The sequence below is a fragment of the Miscanthus floridulus genome, chromosome 12 (genome assembly GCF_019320115.1).
Source record: "Miscanthus floridulus cultivar M001 chromosome 12, ASM1932011v1, whole genome shotgun sequence".
Taxonomy (NCBI): Eukaryota; Viridiplantae; Streptophyta; class Magnoliopsida; order Poales; family Poaceae; genus Miscanthus; species Miscanthus floridulus.
In genome coordinates, this window is record NC_089591.1 from 29,518,622 (window position 1) to 29,536,765 (window position 18,144).

The 18,144-nt window shown below is 44.1% G+C and overlaps 1 non-coding gene across 1 annotated transcript; it reads left to right on the forward strand.

The window, feature by feature from the left end:
* The first annotated feature begins 353 nt into the window (after nucleotides 1-353).
* LOC136498720 (small nucleolar RNA R71) lies at nucleotides 354-459 on the forward strand. The gene has a single exon (XR_010769728.1). It is a non-coding gene; the product is annotated as a small nucleolar RNA R71 (small nucleolar RNA).
* Nucleotides 460-18,144: the final 17,685 nt, after the last annotated feature.

The window sequence follows — 18,144 nt, forward strand, 5'->3', positions numbered from 1 at the left end:
TGGGGTAGTCAGTCTCCAAGTGGCCGACTTCACCACAGACCTCACATGTCATATGTGAGTCCATGGCCTAGACTGTTGCCTTCATGGCTTCTTTTTTGTGGGCCCATTCATCTAGTCTTTTCAGCAATAAATCCATTTTTGTGGCAAGCATATCTGCCTCCTTTATGGTATGCATACCTTTTTGTTGTTTTCTTTCTTCCCCCTAGCTTTGATTGGCCACCATCTTTTCAATGAGAGACGTGGCTCCATTGATGGTGAGGGAAAGAAACGCTCCTCTAGCAGCGGCATCTACATGCCCCTTTGACATTGGCGTAAGCCCCTCGTAGAAGTTCTGGAGCACGAGCCAGTTTCCCATCCCATGGTGCGGGCATGCCTAGATGTAATCCTGTAGCCTCTCCCATGCCTTGGGATGGATTCAATTGAAGTCTGCTGGAAATTTAAAATTTTCCCCCTTAGGGCATTGGTTTTGCCCATGGGGAAAAACTTCACGAGGAACATCGTGGAACATTTGTCCCATGTGTTGATAGCTTTCTTGTCTTCATAGAACCACTGCTTCACCTTCCTGCAAGGGAGAAGGGAAACAGACAGAGCCTGATGCTAGCTGATGCGACGTCTTTGATGATGATGGTGTCGCACATCTCAAGAAAGTGTTGCAAGTGTGCACTTGTGTCCTTACTAGGCAATCCACAAAACTGGTTTGCCTATACCATCACGATCAAGCCAGTACGAAGCTCAATGTTTCTAGTTCTCGTGTTGACAGTGGGCCTAATGGGCATGTTGGCAACAGCGGGGGTGGAGTAGTCGTGGAGTGACTTCACCATAGCGGTAGTAGCGGATGGTGTAGGGTTGACTGGTTCAACTACCAGCAGAGTAGCGGAGGAAGAAGCGGTATGAGACCTGTTCTTCCTTAGGAGAGCCTTCGGATTATTGGTGTAGTTTTCTAGCAAGATGAAACAGGTCATACACTATCCTGTTTTTATCCACAATAGGAAGAAAACAAGTAGAGTTAGCCTGCATAAACTATGGCTACCGTTACATGCATGTGATCATGATCATGTCCTACTAGATTCTTCTAACATCCCTCCCCGACAATGGCATCAGAAAAGCTTGCTGACATTTCTAAGTGACATCACCGAATATGGAGTTTTAAGTTCATCATAGGTAACGGTGCCAAAAATGCTTGTTGGCATTTCTTATCGTCACTACCAAGTTTGGAGAAAGAATCCATCCCTAGCAATGGCACCAGAAATGCCAGTTGGTATTTCTTAGCACCATCACTAAGATTTAGTAAACCTTAGCGACGCCACCAAGAAACACCAACTACGATAGTTCTTAACAATTATAGAGAATATCCACAAGCGCATGGATCTATCATTGTAGCATTTCACCCAGAAGTATTCAGGGTATCATTATTTATATTTTTCCAAAGGAGGGCAAGGTGTAAAGAGTCTAGCATGGATATGAACAAAATTACATACTTGCATAGTGAACCAAAGTTCATAACAGGGGTAAAAATGGTATTTCAAGGATAGTGGACATACACTTGGGCCAACCTCAAGGATAAACGGAATACAAAGAATAAAAGAATGTTCCTAAGAAGAGTAGGCAAGTTCTAATATAGCCATGCAAAAATAGTTGATGGTCATACAAAATACATGACTAGAGTTAGAACTAAGTGTAAGATGGATGGGGAGATCTCCGAGCACTGGTCTACCAGCAAGCGCGAGAGACTTTAAGACTTCTACATAGTACCCCAACATGGGGGATTACAAGGGACGGATAGGGTTGTCACCACCTGCCGCCTACCCCTCAACTAGGGGCACCGTCATATCAGAAGGCTTCCGCATACCTGAGCACCACGCTCGTGTACAAGGAAACTACCCATATCCCCCTAGGACTCCAACCCTACGGATCGACAAGCATAGCACATAGGCAAATCCAAACGACGAACCACCACCTCAACTTAGCTCTACTTCTACTCATACAAGTTATATGAATGGTTAAGCATAAAGTTGCACATGTTAAGATCATAACACACAAACTATATGCTAGTTCATATGTCAAGATTGTAACATGAGAACTATAGTCTAGTTCATATGGACTACTATAATAAAATGAGAGCAAGACTTTGGAAGAACTCACTATATTATTCATACCAAATATCCTTCCTTCCAAGGATCCAAGCTCTCCTTGATAGCTTTGCCTTACTCCAAATACTACTAAGAAGTAAAAGAGTACAAGTAGAGAAGTGGAGGTGTAGAGGCTCAAATGGTGTATGTTTGAGGTGAGCTCCCATTGGCGGTCCTTAATGACCTTATTCGACCGCCAATGAAGACACAAACAAAGGATAAACTAATGATTACTCACATATGTTATTCACATTGACATATTTCCACATGTATTGGAAGATCAATGTTTTGCAGGACATATACAAGAATACGGTGGAATTATAGTCAAAGTACGCCATCAGAGAAAGCGTAACACAGATCCGCTCAAAGGAAATAGAAGAAAGGCCCATGTACCTTGCAAATCTAGGCCAAGCACCAATGTGGCAAGGACCCAGACCTAGCCAGGAGCCCACCTTCATAAGGCGGTAGCAAGGCAAGTCGGCAGGGTGCGGCCACATCACCCCCAAGCCCGCTTAGCCTCTCTCTTCTCTAGCGGTATGCAAAGACGGTGTAGACTAGTTTCCTATTTTTCCAATGCCAAACCGACCATGCTAAGGCTATGAATAGAGGGGAGGAGCTCTCACATGAACACACACCACACAAGAGTCTCTCTCCCTCCACACTTGTATTCTTTTACTCTTTTTAGTAGTTTAGTTGGAGTTAGGCAAGAAGCTTCATTGGAGAGCTTGAACCTTGGAGTATTCTTGGTATGAATAATATGAAGATTTCTCCTATGTTCTTGCTCTCATATTATCAATATAGCTATGCTTATGAATTAGAGCTAAGTTCTTATATTATTCATTTAGCATATACAACTTTATGCTTAATCTTTCATACATACATGTTTAGACCAAGACCTAAATTGAGGTAGTAGGTTCTACTTTAAGATTAGTTTTGGTCATTATTATTCTTATGGGTTCATCGTCCGTCCCCGTGGCAGATGCTCTAGTAAGAGGACTCCTGATAAAGACGGAAGTTTTTGGCCACCGCTAGAGTAGTAACCAATAGCATAGACATGGTGTCTATGTTAGAAGTTACATTCGTTTGCCTCATATCCTCCGGTTGAGGGGTGGGCGGTAGGTGGTGACAGCCCTGTCCATCCTTTGTAATCCCCCATGTTCGGATACGACGTAGAGCCATAGGCCGGTATCACTTGGCAGACCAGGTGTACGCCGGTGCTCGAAGTAAGTTTATAGTGACCGAGACTATCTTAACCTAGGATCGCTACCCTTAGATATTAATGTATTTGTATGATCTGCTCATCTTAGCATAGCTATACAAGATAAGCCTGCTCCTATTTAAGTATATTCTTTTATTCTTTATTCTTTCTTTTATCTTTATCCTTGAGATTGGCTTGAGTGTGTGTGTCACACTATCCGATATCTATCTTGAATTACCCCTTTCATGGACTTTGGTCGACTATGCAGTCATGTTATCTTGTCCATATCCTTATTAGTGACTTTTACACCCATGCCTTCCTTTGGGAAGATATAAATGAACAATACCCGAATACTTTCGGGTGAAATGCTACAATGATATATCCGTGCGCTTATGGAATATTTTTGCGTTCAGAAATATTGTCATAGCGTTTCTGGTGCCATTGTTAGGAAACACCAATCCTAGTGATTGCACTAATAAATGCCAACAGCTCCAGCCTTGCTTTTATACATGCTTGAGGTCAGTTTGGACGTGGAAAAATAGGAAACTATCCTATACTGCCTCAGCATGCCACCATTTGTAACGACCCAAAAATCGTTACCATATAGGCAGTCATTTCTAACCATCCGTGTGTGCATTTTTAATCCAAATTAGAATCTGACTTGTGCCTAGGCCAACCCAAAACCGAGCACTGCTAGTTTTGGCGGATCGTCCAACATCACCACCGGACCGTCCGTCAAGACATCTCATAGACTTGGAATAATTCTAGCCCACACCTGCACTGATGGAGTGCCCATCACCATCGGCGGATTGTCCGTCAGAGCCATTGCACAGCCAGCCAGCCTAGCGGACCTTCCATCGCCACTAACGAATTGTCCGTCGAGATATTTGCATAGTCGGCCAGCCTGTCAAGCACACCACCAAATCGTCTGTCACCCACAACGGACTGTCCATCGACATGTGTCCCCTGCATGTGTTGCGTTGTCACACACAGACGCGCTCGCGCTGACAGAGCATCCGTCATTTACGGCGAACCATCCGTTAGGACAGGTCAACACCTGTAACATGCAATTTGTTGTGCTGTCACACACACACCACACATGGCCCCACTTGTCATTGGCACCACACACACAAAACCAACACATCAGCCCCTCTCCCTCACTCCCCATCTCATTTCACGTTGGCCACCAGGAAGAGCAAAGGAGAGAAAGAGAGGAGAAAGGAGAGGAAGAGGAGAAGACAAGAGAGGAGAAGGGAGGAGGAGGAGCCCCATGCCAGAGTTTCACCGAGCAGCACGCCAGTGATGAGCTGCACCACGATGTCCTGCCGGAGTTGGAGGAGGAGCTCCACAAGCCTTCTTCTTCCTCAAGCTATGGAGGACCCCAAAGCTCGATCTACCTCCATGCAGCAGCCCTAGCCGAGCTGCTTCATTTGAAGCTTCCCCAAGGCATGGTGAGAACCCCACGGCATCCATCTTCATCCTTCCTAACCCTAGCAAGCTTTCGCTTGAGCTCCATGACCTCCCATGGTGGTATTCACCATTTTTGGTGGACGACCTTTCCACAGCACATGCATGGTGCATCCATCACTTGTAGAAGCTTCCCTACATCACTATAAAGCCATAGAAACAAACCGTACTCGATTTGGAGCCCGGATGCCCCAGGAATCATCTTCAACATTTTTACACCCGAGCTGTTTGTTGTTCTCCTAAAGTCATGAAACTAGTTTTGTTAGCTTGCTTTGAGCATGTGATGTTTGTGAGACATGTTTTGTGCACCATCTCATTATGTTCATGCACCCATGCTTACCTTTTGTGTCTCATGTACTATAATTTGGCAGTGTCCAAACTAACCACTGGAGTGTCCGCCGAATTATAGAGCTTGGTCTCTAAATAACCTAGAGCTCCTAGTTCTTATCGGAGAGTCTGATCCTAGTTTGGAGAGTCCGATGTTCCCAGTATGTCCTTTTTCCACTAAGTCCTAGAACCACCAAACTGTCCGACATTCACGCCGGACTATCCGATAACACAAATCGATAGTCCTTCAATGTATACTCGAACACTCCCTCTTTCATGTTTAATATTATGTCATGCATACATAAGTATCTCATGCATGGACATATATATAGGCATGTGATATCGGAGAGACGCCCAGCGATGTTCCAAGCTATGGGATCCTTGCTCATCCAACAGGCAGGCACCCCACTACTATCAACCCTACTTTGGTACTTATTGAGTTTCATTATGAGTTATGCATTACATGTAGTCTTGGATAGTGGTCACATTTACATTACACCTAGAGTTACTTCTTAATCCATTAGAAGCCCTTCACCTCAACAATGGGAATAGGAACGTTTAATGCTTATTGCTTAGTTGTTACATCTGGATAATTAACTACTAAAACCAATGAGGGTACAACATGACTCACCTTACTAATCTAGCTAAGGGATGATAACCCTAATGTGGTAATCTTGATGATAACTTGGATATCTTGCTCATGCGAGGGGTAGGTCGTTGTGAGTGTGGGGTCTCAAACGACGTAGCTCGTGGAGCATTAAGGACCGTGTATTGGGATACGTGAGTCCCAATAACCACCCGTACAGACCACATGTCGCAGATGGGGTCGACAAGGCAAGTAACTAATTGCAACCGGTTTACTCGTGAAACTGGCAAGGGGGTTGGCGTCGGTCGGGAATGTCTGGGATATTGCCTGGGAAACCGGGAATGTGGACATTGACAGGGCAACCGCTAGAACCTTTTGTCAGATATTCTGGCCGGATTAGGGAAAGGTTGGAGACATGAGGCAACCCTAACTTATTGCTCGGGTATGGAGGTTCGTCCTGTTCTCCGTGTGGGTACAGTTGTACACCTCTGTAGAGTTTTGAAAGCCTGAAGTCCCTAGGGACGGAATCATTCGGTTGTTCCTACTTTCTATACCCATGGTAGCGTTGTTGATGGATTATGAACCTCTATGTGATACATGACTAATAACTAAATTCTTTCATTTTAAGAGTTAGAACATGGCATGTCATAATTATAAGCAACGCCATTGCTTTCCTGTAATGTACAAATACCTGATATTACCTTTTGCATCCACCAGATATATATGTTGGAATTAAGTCCTGCGAGTAAGCAATATACTCACGGTGCTGTCGTTAGGTTGTTTTGCAGGTATAGGACAATGGTGGCCATCTCACCCTATCGTTGGTGGCAAAGTGAGTGAATGGCATGTGTCGTCTAAGCTACGGTGACGACGCCCATGGGCAAGGCGACCACTAGTTAGTAGATATATAACTGATCCGTAGCATAGCGATGTTGGTAAGAGAGTCAGATGGTTCACACTACATTTAGTCTTATGTTGTATAATTAATTTATTATATTTAACAAGACTTGTAATATATGTTTCCGTTGAATTATTATGTGCTCCGATGATGAGATGTAATCTTAAGTTGTGGAGGCTATTGTGGCATGATACTCAACCTGATCCTGAAGAGGAGTTGCCAAAAAGCGCTCCTGGGGAGTCACCGATGTTGGTTTGCTTAACATTGGGTCGGTCAAGTGGATGACACTCGATTTAGACGAATTAACGCAGCGAGTCCCCACACCATGCAACCGTTGGTGGAAGCAGGGCCCAGGTGTCAGCCTCTAGGGTACGGCCACACCCTTGGTGCGCCTGCACCCTGGTGGGGCTGCCTCGCGACCGACTTCGCGTGGTCGGTTCCTGGGTGGGCCTGGGCCTCGTCTACGTTGGTGCTCAGCCCAAATGTGGCGTGAAGGTGGGCTTTTGCTTGGCTCCTTTGCGCTTTCCTTGCTTTACACTTTCCTGACTTGCGCCTTTTGCTCATATTCCCATGTATTTTATGTATACGTCCTACAAAACAGTGAGTTTCCAATACACGTGGAAATATGTTAATAGTAAATGTATATGTATCAAAAGTTTATTTATTTCTTCTATTTTGGATATAAATTGGCGGTCAGATATGGTTGCTAAGAACCGCCAACAGTCCTCAGTGCAGCCACTAGAGTCCTCTTCATGTTGCAGCAAGATAGCATCATACATATACATAATGTTAGTCTTCCTCGATCCTTAATAAACTTCCATTTTCATTTCATCATTCAGGCATATTTTGCATCTGCCATCATCAGGGAGAAATTGATGTATCAATTTGTGTTACCAAATCATTCGGTGTTTACTAATCCATAACCTTTATTATTTTGCAGAACATATGAAAAAGGACTTGATCGTGGCAAGTGGCAACTGAATCTCTCCAATGATTCATTTGGAGGCAAACAAAAGGCATGTGGCCTGTGCCATGTTGACATCCGAGACATGTTACCAAAAACATGTAGTCCCTCCGGTTTCATAAAGAACGTTATCTTAAGTTAAATATTTTAAAGTTTTGACTATAAATAAATTATTTTGGATTGAGTTTGAAAACATGAAAGTGATGTAAGTAGATTCATCTCGAAATGTAGTTTCATAAAAGTATATATTGACTATATTTTACAAATACTTTATAGCAAAAAGTAACGGTCAAAGTTGTTTTTTTGAGACCGTGTCGCTGTCCAAAACGACATTCTTTGGCAAACGGGAGGAAGTACATTAGCAATTTTAATTACTACTGTAGAAACAACCATACATGCTTTAGTTTTAAGCTACCTGTAGCGTTTTTTCTATCCATTACCAATATGTGTGTACATAGTAGGATAGTTGTGGTATATGTAAATATGCGTTACTGCAGCACATGGGTATTCAACTGTTTTTATGACTTTTCATAAAATCCAATATATTTGATCAAATATACATATTTTCTTTTTGATTTTACTATTTGTCAATCAATGAATCCGTCTCAAAATCTCGCGGCAACGCGCGGGGTATTATGTAGTTCCCTTAGCTTACACACCCCGATTGTAAGACTTCAGAGCACTTAACCGAGGAATACGAACTCGAACCACCTCTAAGACTGGACGTAGGGCTCCAGACTGAATCAGTATAATTCCTTGTGTCTTTAAGTGCTATCATTTTTTTCTAGAGCAGCGCAACACACGTATAAATTCACTAGTCGGCTTAAAAAACACCGACAAAGAGGGAAGGTGACCGTGGATGGTACCCCATTGTTGGGCCCGCCGCACGCTGGAAGGCGGCGGCGGCAGCCGGAGAGGTGGCATGGAGGAGGGGGTAGTGGCGCCGGCGAGCCCCCTAAACCGCCCGTACAAGAGCTCTGGTGGACAACTCGCCCTTTCTGGACAACTCCTTGACCGGATTTATATGCACACACACGACAAACGGCTATCATTAGAGTCTCACGCGATGACAGATTCAGTAATGTAATTGACCACTAATTATCTACTTCTAACGCTCCACTTGATCAATGTTCCTCTTGTAATCTTCATGGATTGTCCTTCATTTATATTGATAACTACTCTAAAAAATAAAAACTCTATGGAAAAAAAATATGTGGAAAATCTCAAGTATTGGTATGCCACTAAAATGCCATTAAAACCTAGTAAGAAAATAAGAAGAAAATGATATGACATGTATGGATTATCGTCTCATTGTAAACTTCAATGGAAAGACCATGGAAAGAAAAATTCATAAGGAAGTCTACAAAACAATAGTATGATAAAACTGGTATAACCTCTCCCAAACTTCATGGAAAAAATATGAGGCATATGTATTTGATACGTTCTCAAAACCAAGATATGACATAATATGCTTTGAATATCTCCTTTAAAACCCTCACTGAGGAAATAGGAGCTATGGCATATATGCTTGTATTGATATTGCCTCATTAAAAACCTTTTAAGAGAAATCTTTGTGAGAAAAAACTCAGAAAAAAGAGTACAATATAATATTTGAACAGGTTATTATCTAGGACATGACTCCCATGAACCTTACAATTTGAAAGTTCACTGCATACCATTTTCACGAAATATAAATCTAAGCAAGGACTTAGGGGTCGTTTGGATAGGAGGAATGTCACGATCTGCATCCCAATAAAACTTTTGCCAAAAACCATGTTTTTTTAACGAGAATTAACTCTGCTTTTAAGAAAGCACAACGTAACAAGGTTTGCTGGGTTTACCAGCCACAGTACAATCCCAGGCAGGATAGAACGATGCATTCAGCTATTACAAAAGGCTAAAAGAGAAAAGAACTAAGCCAACTAGATCTCAAAGACATCCGTTGCTGTTGTAGCCTTGGGCTCAAAGTTCTTCAGCCATCTCAGAATCGCTTCCAGTGCTTGCGACACACGCTCCTTGTCTTTCTCCTTCAGAAGGACGCTCCATCTCTGCAACAATGATACCGCCACATATATCACATCAGTTGGTGCCTTAACAAACGATTTTTCAATTGCCATCTTATTTCTCGCGGTCCACAAGGCCCACTCAAATCCTGCAAAGAAAAACATGACCAACCGATTCGGTAGCGGCCCCTTGCCCTGCAGCCATATAATAGACAGGTCCTCAAGAGACCTAGGACAAAATCTAGCTCAAAAATATTTTGCAACAGGCCCCAAACTAGTTTAGCCAAGTGACATTTGAAGAAAAGATGGTTAACAGTTTCAACACAGTCACATAAGCAACAACTCATGTTACCTTTCCATCCCCTCTTAACCAGGTTTCCCGCTACCTGGAGCTTGTTATGGAACATTTGCCAAAGAAAGAACTTGATTTTCAACGGAATTTTGCATTTCCAGATCAGACCAGCCACTCTACTTGGCATGCCCCAATCAGTCAAAAATCTATATAGTGATTTGGTAGAAAAATGTCCTTTTGGCTCTAAAGCCCAGGAAACAATATCCGCTGCATCACTCTCAGGATTACATCCTTGCAGAGAGTTAGTCAGATCAATCCAGCTATTGTACTCTTGGACAGTTAAAGATCTTCTGAAATCCATAACCCATTCATCCTCCTCCCAGCACTCAGAAACCGAACAGTGAGGATTTCTCACCATTCTAAAGAGATTTTCATGACTAATACCTAATGGAACCTCTTTGGCCCAGCAGTCTTCCCAAAATTTGCAATGATCTCCATTTCTAACTTTGAACACAGCACCCCATTTAAAAAGATGCTTCACTTTATGGAGGCCTTGCCAAAATTGAGACACTCCCTTTGTCTTAGACTCAAAGAACCCCCCTCACCCATATATTTTGCTTTAAGAATCTTAAACCAAAGTTCATCAGGCTCCTGGAAAATCTTCCAAATCCACTTGACCATTAAGCAGTCATTCATAATTCTAGTGTTTATGATCCCTAGGCCCCCTTGGTCTTTTGGTCCGCATACCATTTCCCATTTGGCCATGTGGTATTTAAACTTGTCCTCAGCCCCCTGCCAAAGAAAATGGGCCCTAATGGTATCCATTCTGTTGTGAACCCCATCAGCCAACCAGTAAAAACCCATACAATACAAAGGTAGGCTGCTCAAACAGGAATTGGTTAAGATTTGTTTCCCACCCGAAGTTAAGAATTTCCCTTTCCATGGGTCAAGTTTAGTTATCATTTTCTGAGGCAAAACGCTAAAAGCCCCCATGGCTAAATGATGGTCACTAATTGGAATCCCCAAATATTTCAAAGGTAGATCACCCAGGACACAATTAAGCATATTAGCCAGTTCTTCCTTCTCTACCTGTGAAACTCCAAAGCCATACACCCCATGGCTAAATGAAGGTAGTTTATTTTTAATCCAGTCAGCCATTCAAAGCAATATAAAATCAGTTTCAGGTTAGTTATTGAAGTTGCAGATCCATCTATCATGATCACTGTGTCATCAGCGTACTGAATATGTGTAATACTCCCAGGTAAAAGATCTTCAAGAACCCCTTTAATATGCCCTTTTTTAGAAGCTTTATCAAGGAGCACCCCTAGAGCATCAGCTACTAGAATGAACAGAAGTGGAGAAAGAGGGTCTCCTTGCCTTAAACCTCTAAATGTCTTAAAGTAGGGACTCCTTTCCCTCATTGACATTGATACACACCTTTCCCTCTCACTGTTTTCATCACCCAAGAGATCCAAGTCCCAAGGAAACTTTTTCCTATCATGACTTGTTCTAAAAAGCTCCACCTAACCCTGTCATATGCCTTTTCAAAATCTAATTTCAGAATAAGCCCCTTTTTCTTAGAAGATTTCAGTTCATGTATAACTTCATGTAAAACCACAGCCCCCTCCAAGATGTTCCACCCCTTAATGAAACCAGTTTGGTTCTTACTAATAATCTTCTTAGCCACTGGACCTAGCCTGTTGGTAAGGACCTTAGTAAAACATTTGAAGTCTACATTCAACAAGCAGATGGGCCTAAAATGTTTGATGTTGTTTGCTTCTTTAAGTTTACGTACCAATGTAATCACCCCATAGTTCAACCTTTTAATATCAAGCTTGTCATTGTAAAAATCTGTGAACATACTCTTCAACTCCTCCTTAATATATTCCCAAAAATTCTTAAAAAACACTACCCCATAGCCATTGGGACCAGGGGCTGAGTTTTCTTTCATCCCCATTACTACCTCCTTAATCTCCTCCATGGAGAAAGGTTTGACTAAATCCAGGCTATCTAACTCAGACAACTGTAACTCAGCAGGCCAAAATTCAGAATTCAGAGACATACTACAGGGCTCATTACGCCCAAAGAGACTCTTGTAGTAGTCCACAATGTGTGAAGAGATAGCATTTTGGCCCCTAATTTCCTCATTACCATTTTCAAGAAAGGTAATTGTTTTCTTTCTCCTCCTCCCATTAACAAACTAGTAGAAAAACTGGGTATTTGCATCCCCTTGCAAGATCTAGTTAGTTCCCACTTTTTGTTTCCACTGAAGCTCCTCAATTAAATTCATTTTATCCAAGGTCTCTTCTAGGTTAATTCTTTGTTCCCACTCAGAGTTACTTAACAATCTTTTTTCAGCAATTATGTCAATTTCTTCAATTCTAGTGGCAATATTTTTCTTGGTATCTTTGTTTTCACCAGAAATTCTTAGACTCCACCCTCTCAAGTAATGTCTTAAGGATTGTAAGCATCCATGCCACACATCCAGAGAATAAGGAGTATTAACAGAACCACACTTAAATTCCCCCCACTTAGTTTTCAAGAGATCATAAAAACCCTCATGATGTATCCATTTTTCCTCAAAAAAGAAATATTTAGGTCTAGAGGCTCCTTGCTCTCCAGTATGTATGATGAGTGGTGAATGGTCAGAGCCAACTCTAGCTTTAGACCAAGCAAAACTGTGAGAATAGTTCAAGTCCCAGCTAGTAGTGGCGAGAATACAATCTAGTTTCACCAATGTGGGGTTTTCTGTTTGTTAGACCAAGTAAACTTAACCCCAACAACAACAACAACAACAACAAAGCCTTTAAGTCCCAAACAAGTTGGGGTAGGCTAGAGTTGAAACCCAGCAGAAGCAATCAAGGTTCAGGCACGTGAATAGCTGTCTTCCAAGCACTCCTATCTAAGGCTAAGTCTTTGGGTATATTCCATCCTTTCAAGTCTCCTTTTATTGCCTCTACCCAAGTCAACTTCGGTCTTCCTCTACCCAAGTAAACTTAACCCCGCTGACAAAAAATTCCCTAAGGTGAAAAGACCCAATGAAATTATTAAAGAGTTCCATCAGTTTAAGATCCCCTTGACCCTGATTTCGATCCTTGTTATTTCTAATGAGATTAAAATCCCCTCCTAACACCATAGGGAGTGCTTCACTAGTGCAGAAGTTCGATAATTCCAAAATAAACTCCTCAGACAACTCATGTTGGGCAGGCCCATACACGTTTAGGACCCAGAATCTAAAATTAGTTAGCCTATTCCTTACCAAACAACCCAAAAAATAACCAGTCAACTCAACTTGCTCTATTTCAAAACTCTCCAACTTCACCCCTAACAGTAACCCTCCTGAGTGACCTTTTGCTGGAATCCATTTCCAAACAAAATCCACAATACCAGACATATCTTTGAACTCTTGATCACTAAACTCTTGCTTAATAGTCTCTTGAATACCCACAATATCTAGGTTTTCCTGAATGACATGTTTGAGAACTAACCCTCTTCTATGAGCTGTCCCCAAACCCCTAACATTCCAAAACATGCACCTCATTGTTTTCACTAGAGGAGGTGATTTCAATATAAGCACTCTGGGCATTACTATCAAGGCCTCCCTTGGCTTGATCAGAAATGACACCTCTCCCTCGATTATCAATAGCCTCCATGGCTAAATCTTCTAACTATGAATCAGATAAAGGCCCCTGCCTCTCTTTCTGTTTTTCTAAAAAGGCTTTGTAATTTGCTTTAGCAATAGCTGCCCTAGCAAGCTTCTCCGCCCTAAAGATATCAATTTGTTCCTCAACATTTTCTACCTCAATGTCTAAATCTATAATAACCTTCTCTAAGGAAGCAATAGAAGCGTTGTTAAGAACAGTAAAAGGATTTGTTGTGGTAACAGTACTTGTTATAGTGTTCTTGGCTTTGGCTCTGTTAGCAGCCTTTGTAGCAATAGGTATGCCATCCCTTGGCACCCGACTGCTTGTTCTGGTAGCTACCATCACCTGTCACCTGTTCTTCTTCTTAGACTTCCTGGATTTTGGAGACTGCCACCCTTGACAGTCGTTCTCCATATCTGAATCCTTGCTTTGATCAGAAATATAATCCATGAAATCCTCCTCTTCAAGCTGTTTATCAGAGTTCTTGATGCCCTCTTTCACCAACTCTGTCTTGTGAATGTCTCCCTCAGCAGCTTCCTTCCCTAAAGATAGATTATCACTGTTTTCCAGTTGGACAGTCACATTATCCTCCTGGGTGAGCTCCCCTAGCCCATCCTGTTCTTGTGACTGATATTCTGTAGCCAGAACCATTTTGGGTCAGTTGTTCTTGTCCATCAGGAAAGGACCATCTGCCCCATGCACGACAAACTGATTCTCACTTCCAAGGATCTCCTTCTCCATATCAGTATGGATCTCACCCCCTTTGTTGTTTACAGACCCCACATCTACCCTAATCGAGTTCACCTCGGCACCCTCACCAGTCAAGTGGTCATCATTGTTCAAGGATATATCTTGGATGTCCTGGATTACCACAACAGGGCTTCTATTCATGGAAATATGTCCCAGTTCAGGATGAGAAAGCTGCTAGAGGAGTAACCATAGCTTCCTTGCCAATCTCACTATGATTTCCTGAAGATCCTTTACCCAAGCAGTTCTCCATCGAATCATCTTGGTTAGAATCCATGTCCCTATCAATCTTGCCAGATCTCTGGAATTTATCAGTTCCTCTCTTCATATCCCCTTGTTGGTGATTATCCTGATCTTTGTCTGCACCCCCCCCCCCCCCCCCCCCCCCCCCACCCTAGTTTTCCCAGCCCCTGGACCAAGAGGACCACCTTTGCCACCCTTGACTGGACCCTTGTGCTACTTCAAAACCAATAGGAATACCTGAGCCATTGAAAAATACCTCAATAGAGCCCTAATCAGAGAAGGATTCCTGCATCTCCCCCTGTACCCTCACAGGACCAGCTTTGATCAAACTAACCTCATCGACTATAATCGGTTCAATCACCAGATAAGCAATTTCCCTAACAGTTTCTATGTCTTTTGTAGTCCTAGGAATATTGGATATCTTCAGGATCAAAATTGGCAACATCAATTTTGCCCTTTAGTCCATAGAGGGGCATCTCAAACTCTGACAGTTTGGCAAAGATCACTAATGTGCTCTTGTCAGGAAACACGACCATGTATTCCTTTTTATCTGTCTTCTTCACCCTGAAATCCCAGTCTCCCCTGACAAGGTTCTTCAATTCCTTAGCTATTTTATCTTCTGAAGCCTCACCTTCTAACACAGTTATAAAACCAGTAGCCTGAGTCACTTTGATTCTTGCCTCTGGGATGTCAATGGCGTAGAAGCCTTGGCCAGGGATACCGAATCCACATATTTTGAGCTTCTTGCTGATTCTGCAATCAACAACTATATGCCCCTTTTGCTTGCATTTGTAGCATCCAGGTTCTTTATCACATTCAGATTGATGATGCCCTAGGTTTCACAGCCATCGCAAATGTTTTGGTAAGCCTGCGGGGTGGTTGGGTGGCTCGAATCTTGCGGGCTAAGTGTCCAAATCAGCATACCTCCTCCTTGTTGGCTAGGTAGGTAATATCCAAACAGAGACGCCCTTTTGGTATCCAGAACTAGCCCAGCCCAGGTCCACTCGGGATCCAGGAATGGTCAAAGCGGGAATCAACCGAATTCTGGATTGGGTTGTCATCTTCCTCGCTTCCGTTCCAAGCAACTAACTACTTGTCAGGTTCAACCATGTCGGATCCAAGCTTCAGCATGCTCTCCATAGATTCCTCCAGACGGTCAGAAGCATCAGCCAAATCTCTCATCTCAGAAACCCATTTCTGATCAGAGAACATCTGACATTTGATTTCATTTTCGATCTGCAATCGCAACTTCTCCAAACCTCCACGCGTCGTCGGATGATATCCAGATGCATCAACGTACCATTCACTAAATTTTTGAGGAATCAAAGTCAAACGCCCCTAGGCACCCTTACCCGCTGAATGCCCTCTTCAATGGAAGGGCAATCATCAGATTGCAGAGCCATTTCTGCATTTTCAGACGAACTCTTGTCTCCATGAACACCACTCAACTTCCCTCCCGATCCCTCCCCACCCTTAGGAATCGCGGTTGATGAGTACGTACCTAGATTGGCCTTACGCTACGCATCCCGTCGGTGGAGAAGCTCCGCCAACTCAGCGTTCGTCGGAGTAAAGCCTGACGCCGCCTCTTGCCCGGTCGAGGCAGAGCCTGACGCCGCCTCAGCTCGCCCCTCTGGTGAGTTCCGAGAGCCGCGAGAGGACACCCTCGAAGGGGAGGAGTAGCCGCCTCCTCCTGGCTTGCCCCCGCTCACTTGCTCGCCGGTGAGATCGTCGGATAAGTTGCGTCATACGGCGGTGTCGCCCTATCGCGTCATTATTACGTATGCTTACACTGTGACTGACAACTGTCACTGACACGTCACTGACATGACATGGTTTTATAACCCTCAAATAATCCTCGCCCCGCAGAGAGACGCCCTGTCGCGTCATTTCTGCCTCCGTCTTTTTTTATTAGCTCTACCCAAACCGGCCATTTTTTGCCAAAAAAAAACATGTTGAGAAACACAACCCCCAGCCATCACCTCTCTATCCTACACTCTAGATCTAGCTGAACTCAAGGAACCTTTTCTGATATCTGAGCCTTGACTCGCTCACCCCTTAGTTTCAGCTTCTTCTCAACTTGCCCAATGCCATAAGAAAAAACCTCGAGTGTCGTAATCAGCTTCTGAACCGTCTCAATCCAACTCTACAAGATTTGTCGTCACTATTATCGTACCTCCATAGACGAAGGCGAGGAAACACATACACTTTACTCGGATGAACGAAAGCTAAAAAGGCATACTGATTTGCCTTGATTGATTGCCTGGACGAGGTGTTCATCCTAGCCCGCAAGATGCAAAAGGCACCGCGCGCTACCTGGTTCTAGGGATACATTAAAAAATCGGTGTTTTGGCAAAGCCTATCTCGAACGGTACATGGCGTTGTGACATCTTTGCTTTTTAAAAGTGTGATTTTACCTCCATAAAAAAACGGTACATGGCGCGTATGAAGCATGAGACTAAAAGGCTTTTTGGCGCATGGATGAATTGGGTACCCAGCTTATATGGGGCGTGTGAAGCATTCTCGACCCTCTCCTCCGGGTCCTTCCATTGGCCGGCTTGGTGGCTTCTGACTTCTGCTTCTCCCTCCTGATCTAAAATCCCAACCAAATCATAGTGACGTTGCAGAGGACTGTGTGTACATCCTTCGTCGTGCGCATGGCCAGACGAGGACGCTTGGCGCGGGCGATTGAAGGGCACTAGCTAAGTGGACTACAGGCCCTGTTTGGGATAGGTTTGCTGGACCACGCTTTTATTCGAGGGTTAATTGGATCTATGTCATTATAATTTCTTCGTTTCTGAAGAACGCTATTACTATTCGTCTATTTGAAAACATGCCATTACAATTATTTGTTTCCCACAAAAATGCTACTGAATACATATGGACACCGTCTGGGCTCAGTTGCTGACGTATACGAAGACGTATACTTCATCTCCCATGTCACTAACACGTGGGCCCCATATATCATCTTCTTCCTCCTCTTCTTTCTCCTGTTCTCTCTCCATCCCGAGCGTCAGGCCGCCACGTCACCATTGTCGGGCCTAGCCTGAGCTCCCCGACCCCCCACCACAGACCACCTCTGGTTCCATACGCTCCACCGTTGGCACCGCAGCGACACCACGAGACCGCGCCCACTGCTTCTTGTCGTCGATCCGTGCCCACATCGCCATTGTCGTGCTCTCCCAAGCGCCGCCGCCGCCATGGCCGCACCGGGGTCGAGCTCTTCGATCAGCCCTGAGACACCACCGTTCACTTCGCCGCTTCCTCCATTGGCATCGCAAGGAGACGACGCATCCAAGCAGCAGCTCTTTGGCATCAATCCGCGCCTAGAGCACCTCCTTCCATCCTCACCGAATCTCGCCGCCGTCGCCAAGTTCCGCTCTGCGCAGCAATAGCCGTGACCAGTACCCTTCCCGGTGTCATGGGCCCCACCAGCGAGTTCGCCGTGGACCGCTCCTCCTCCGCCACTCGCCGGCCTTCCTCGGTGACCGGAACACCAAGTTCGGCGAGCGCCCGACGGCCACCGACCACCTCTGCTATGCGTGCTGCTGCTGCTCGTGGGCTGCCGGCGTGCTGCTACTGCTATGCGTGCTGCTGCTGCTACTCGTGGGCTACCGACGTGCTGCTGCTGCTGCTGCTCGCCGTGGCC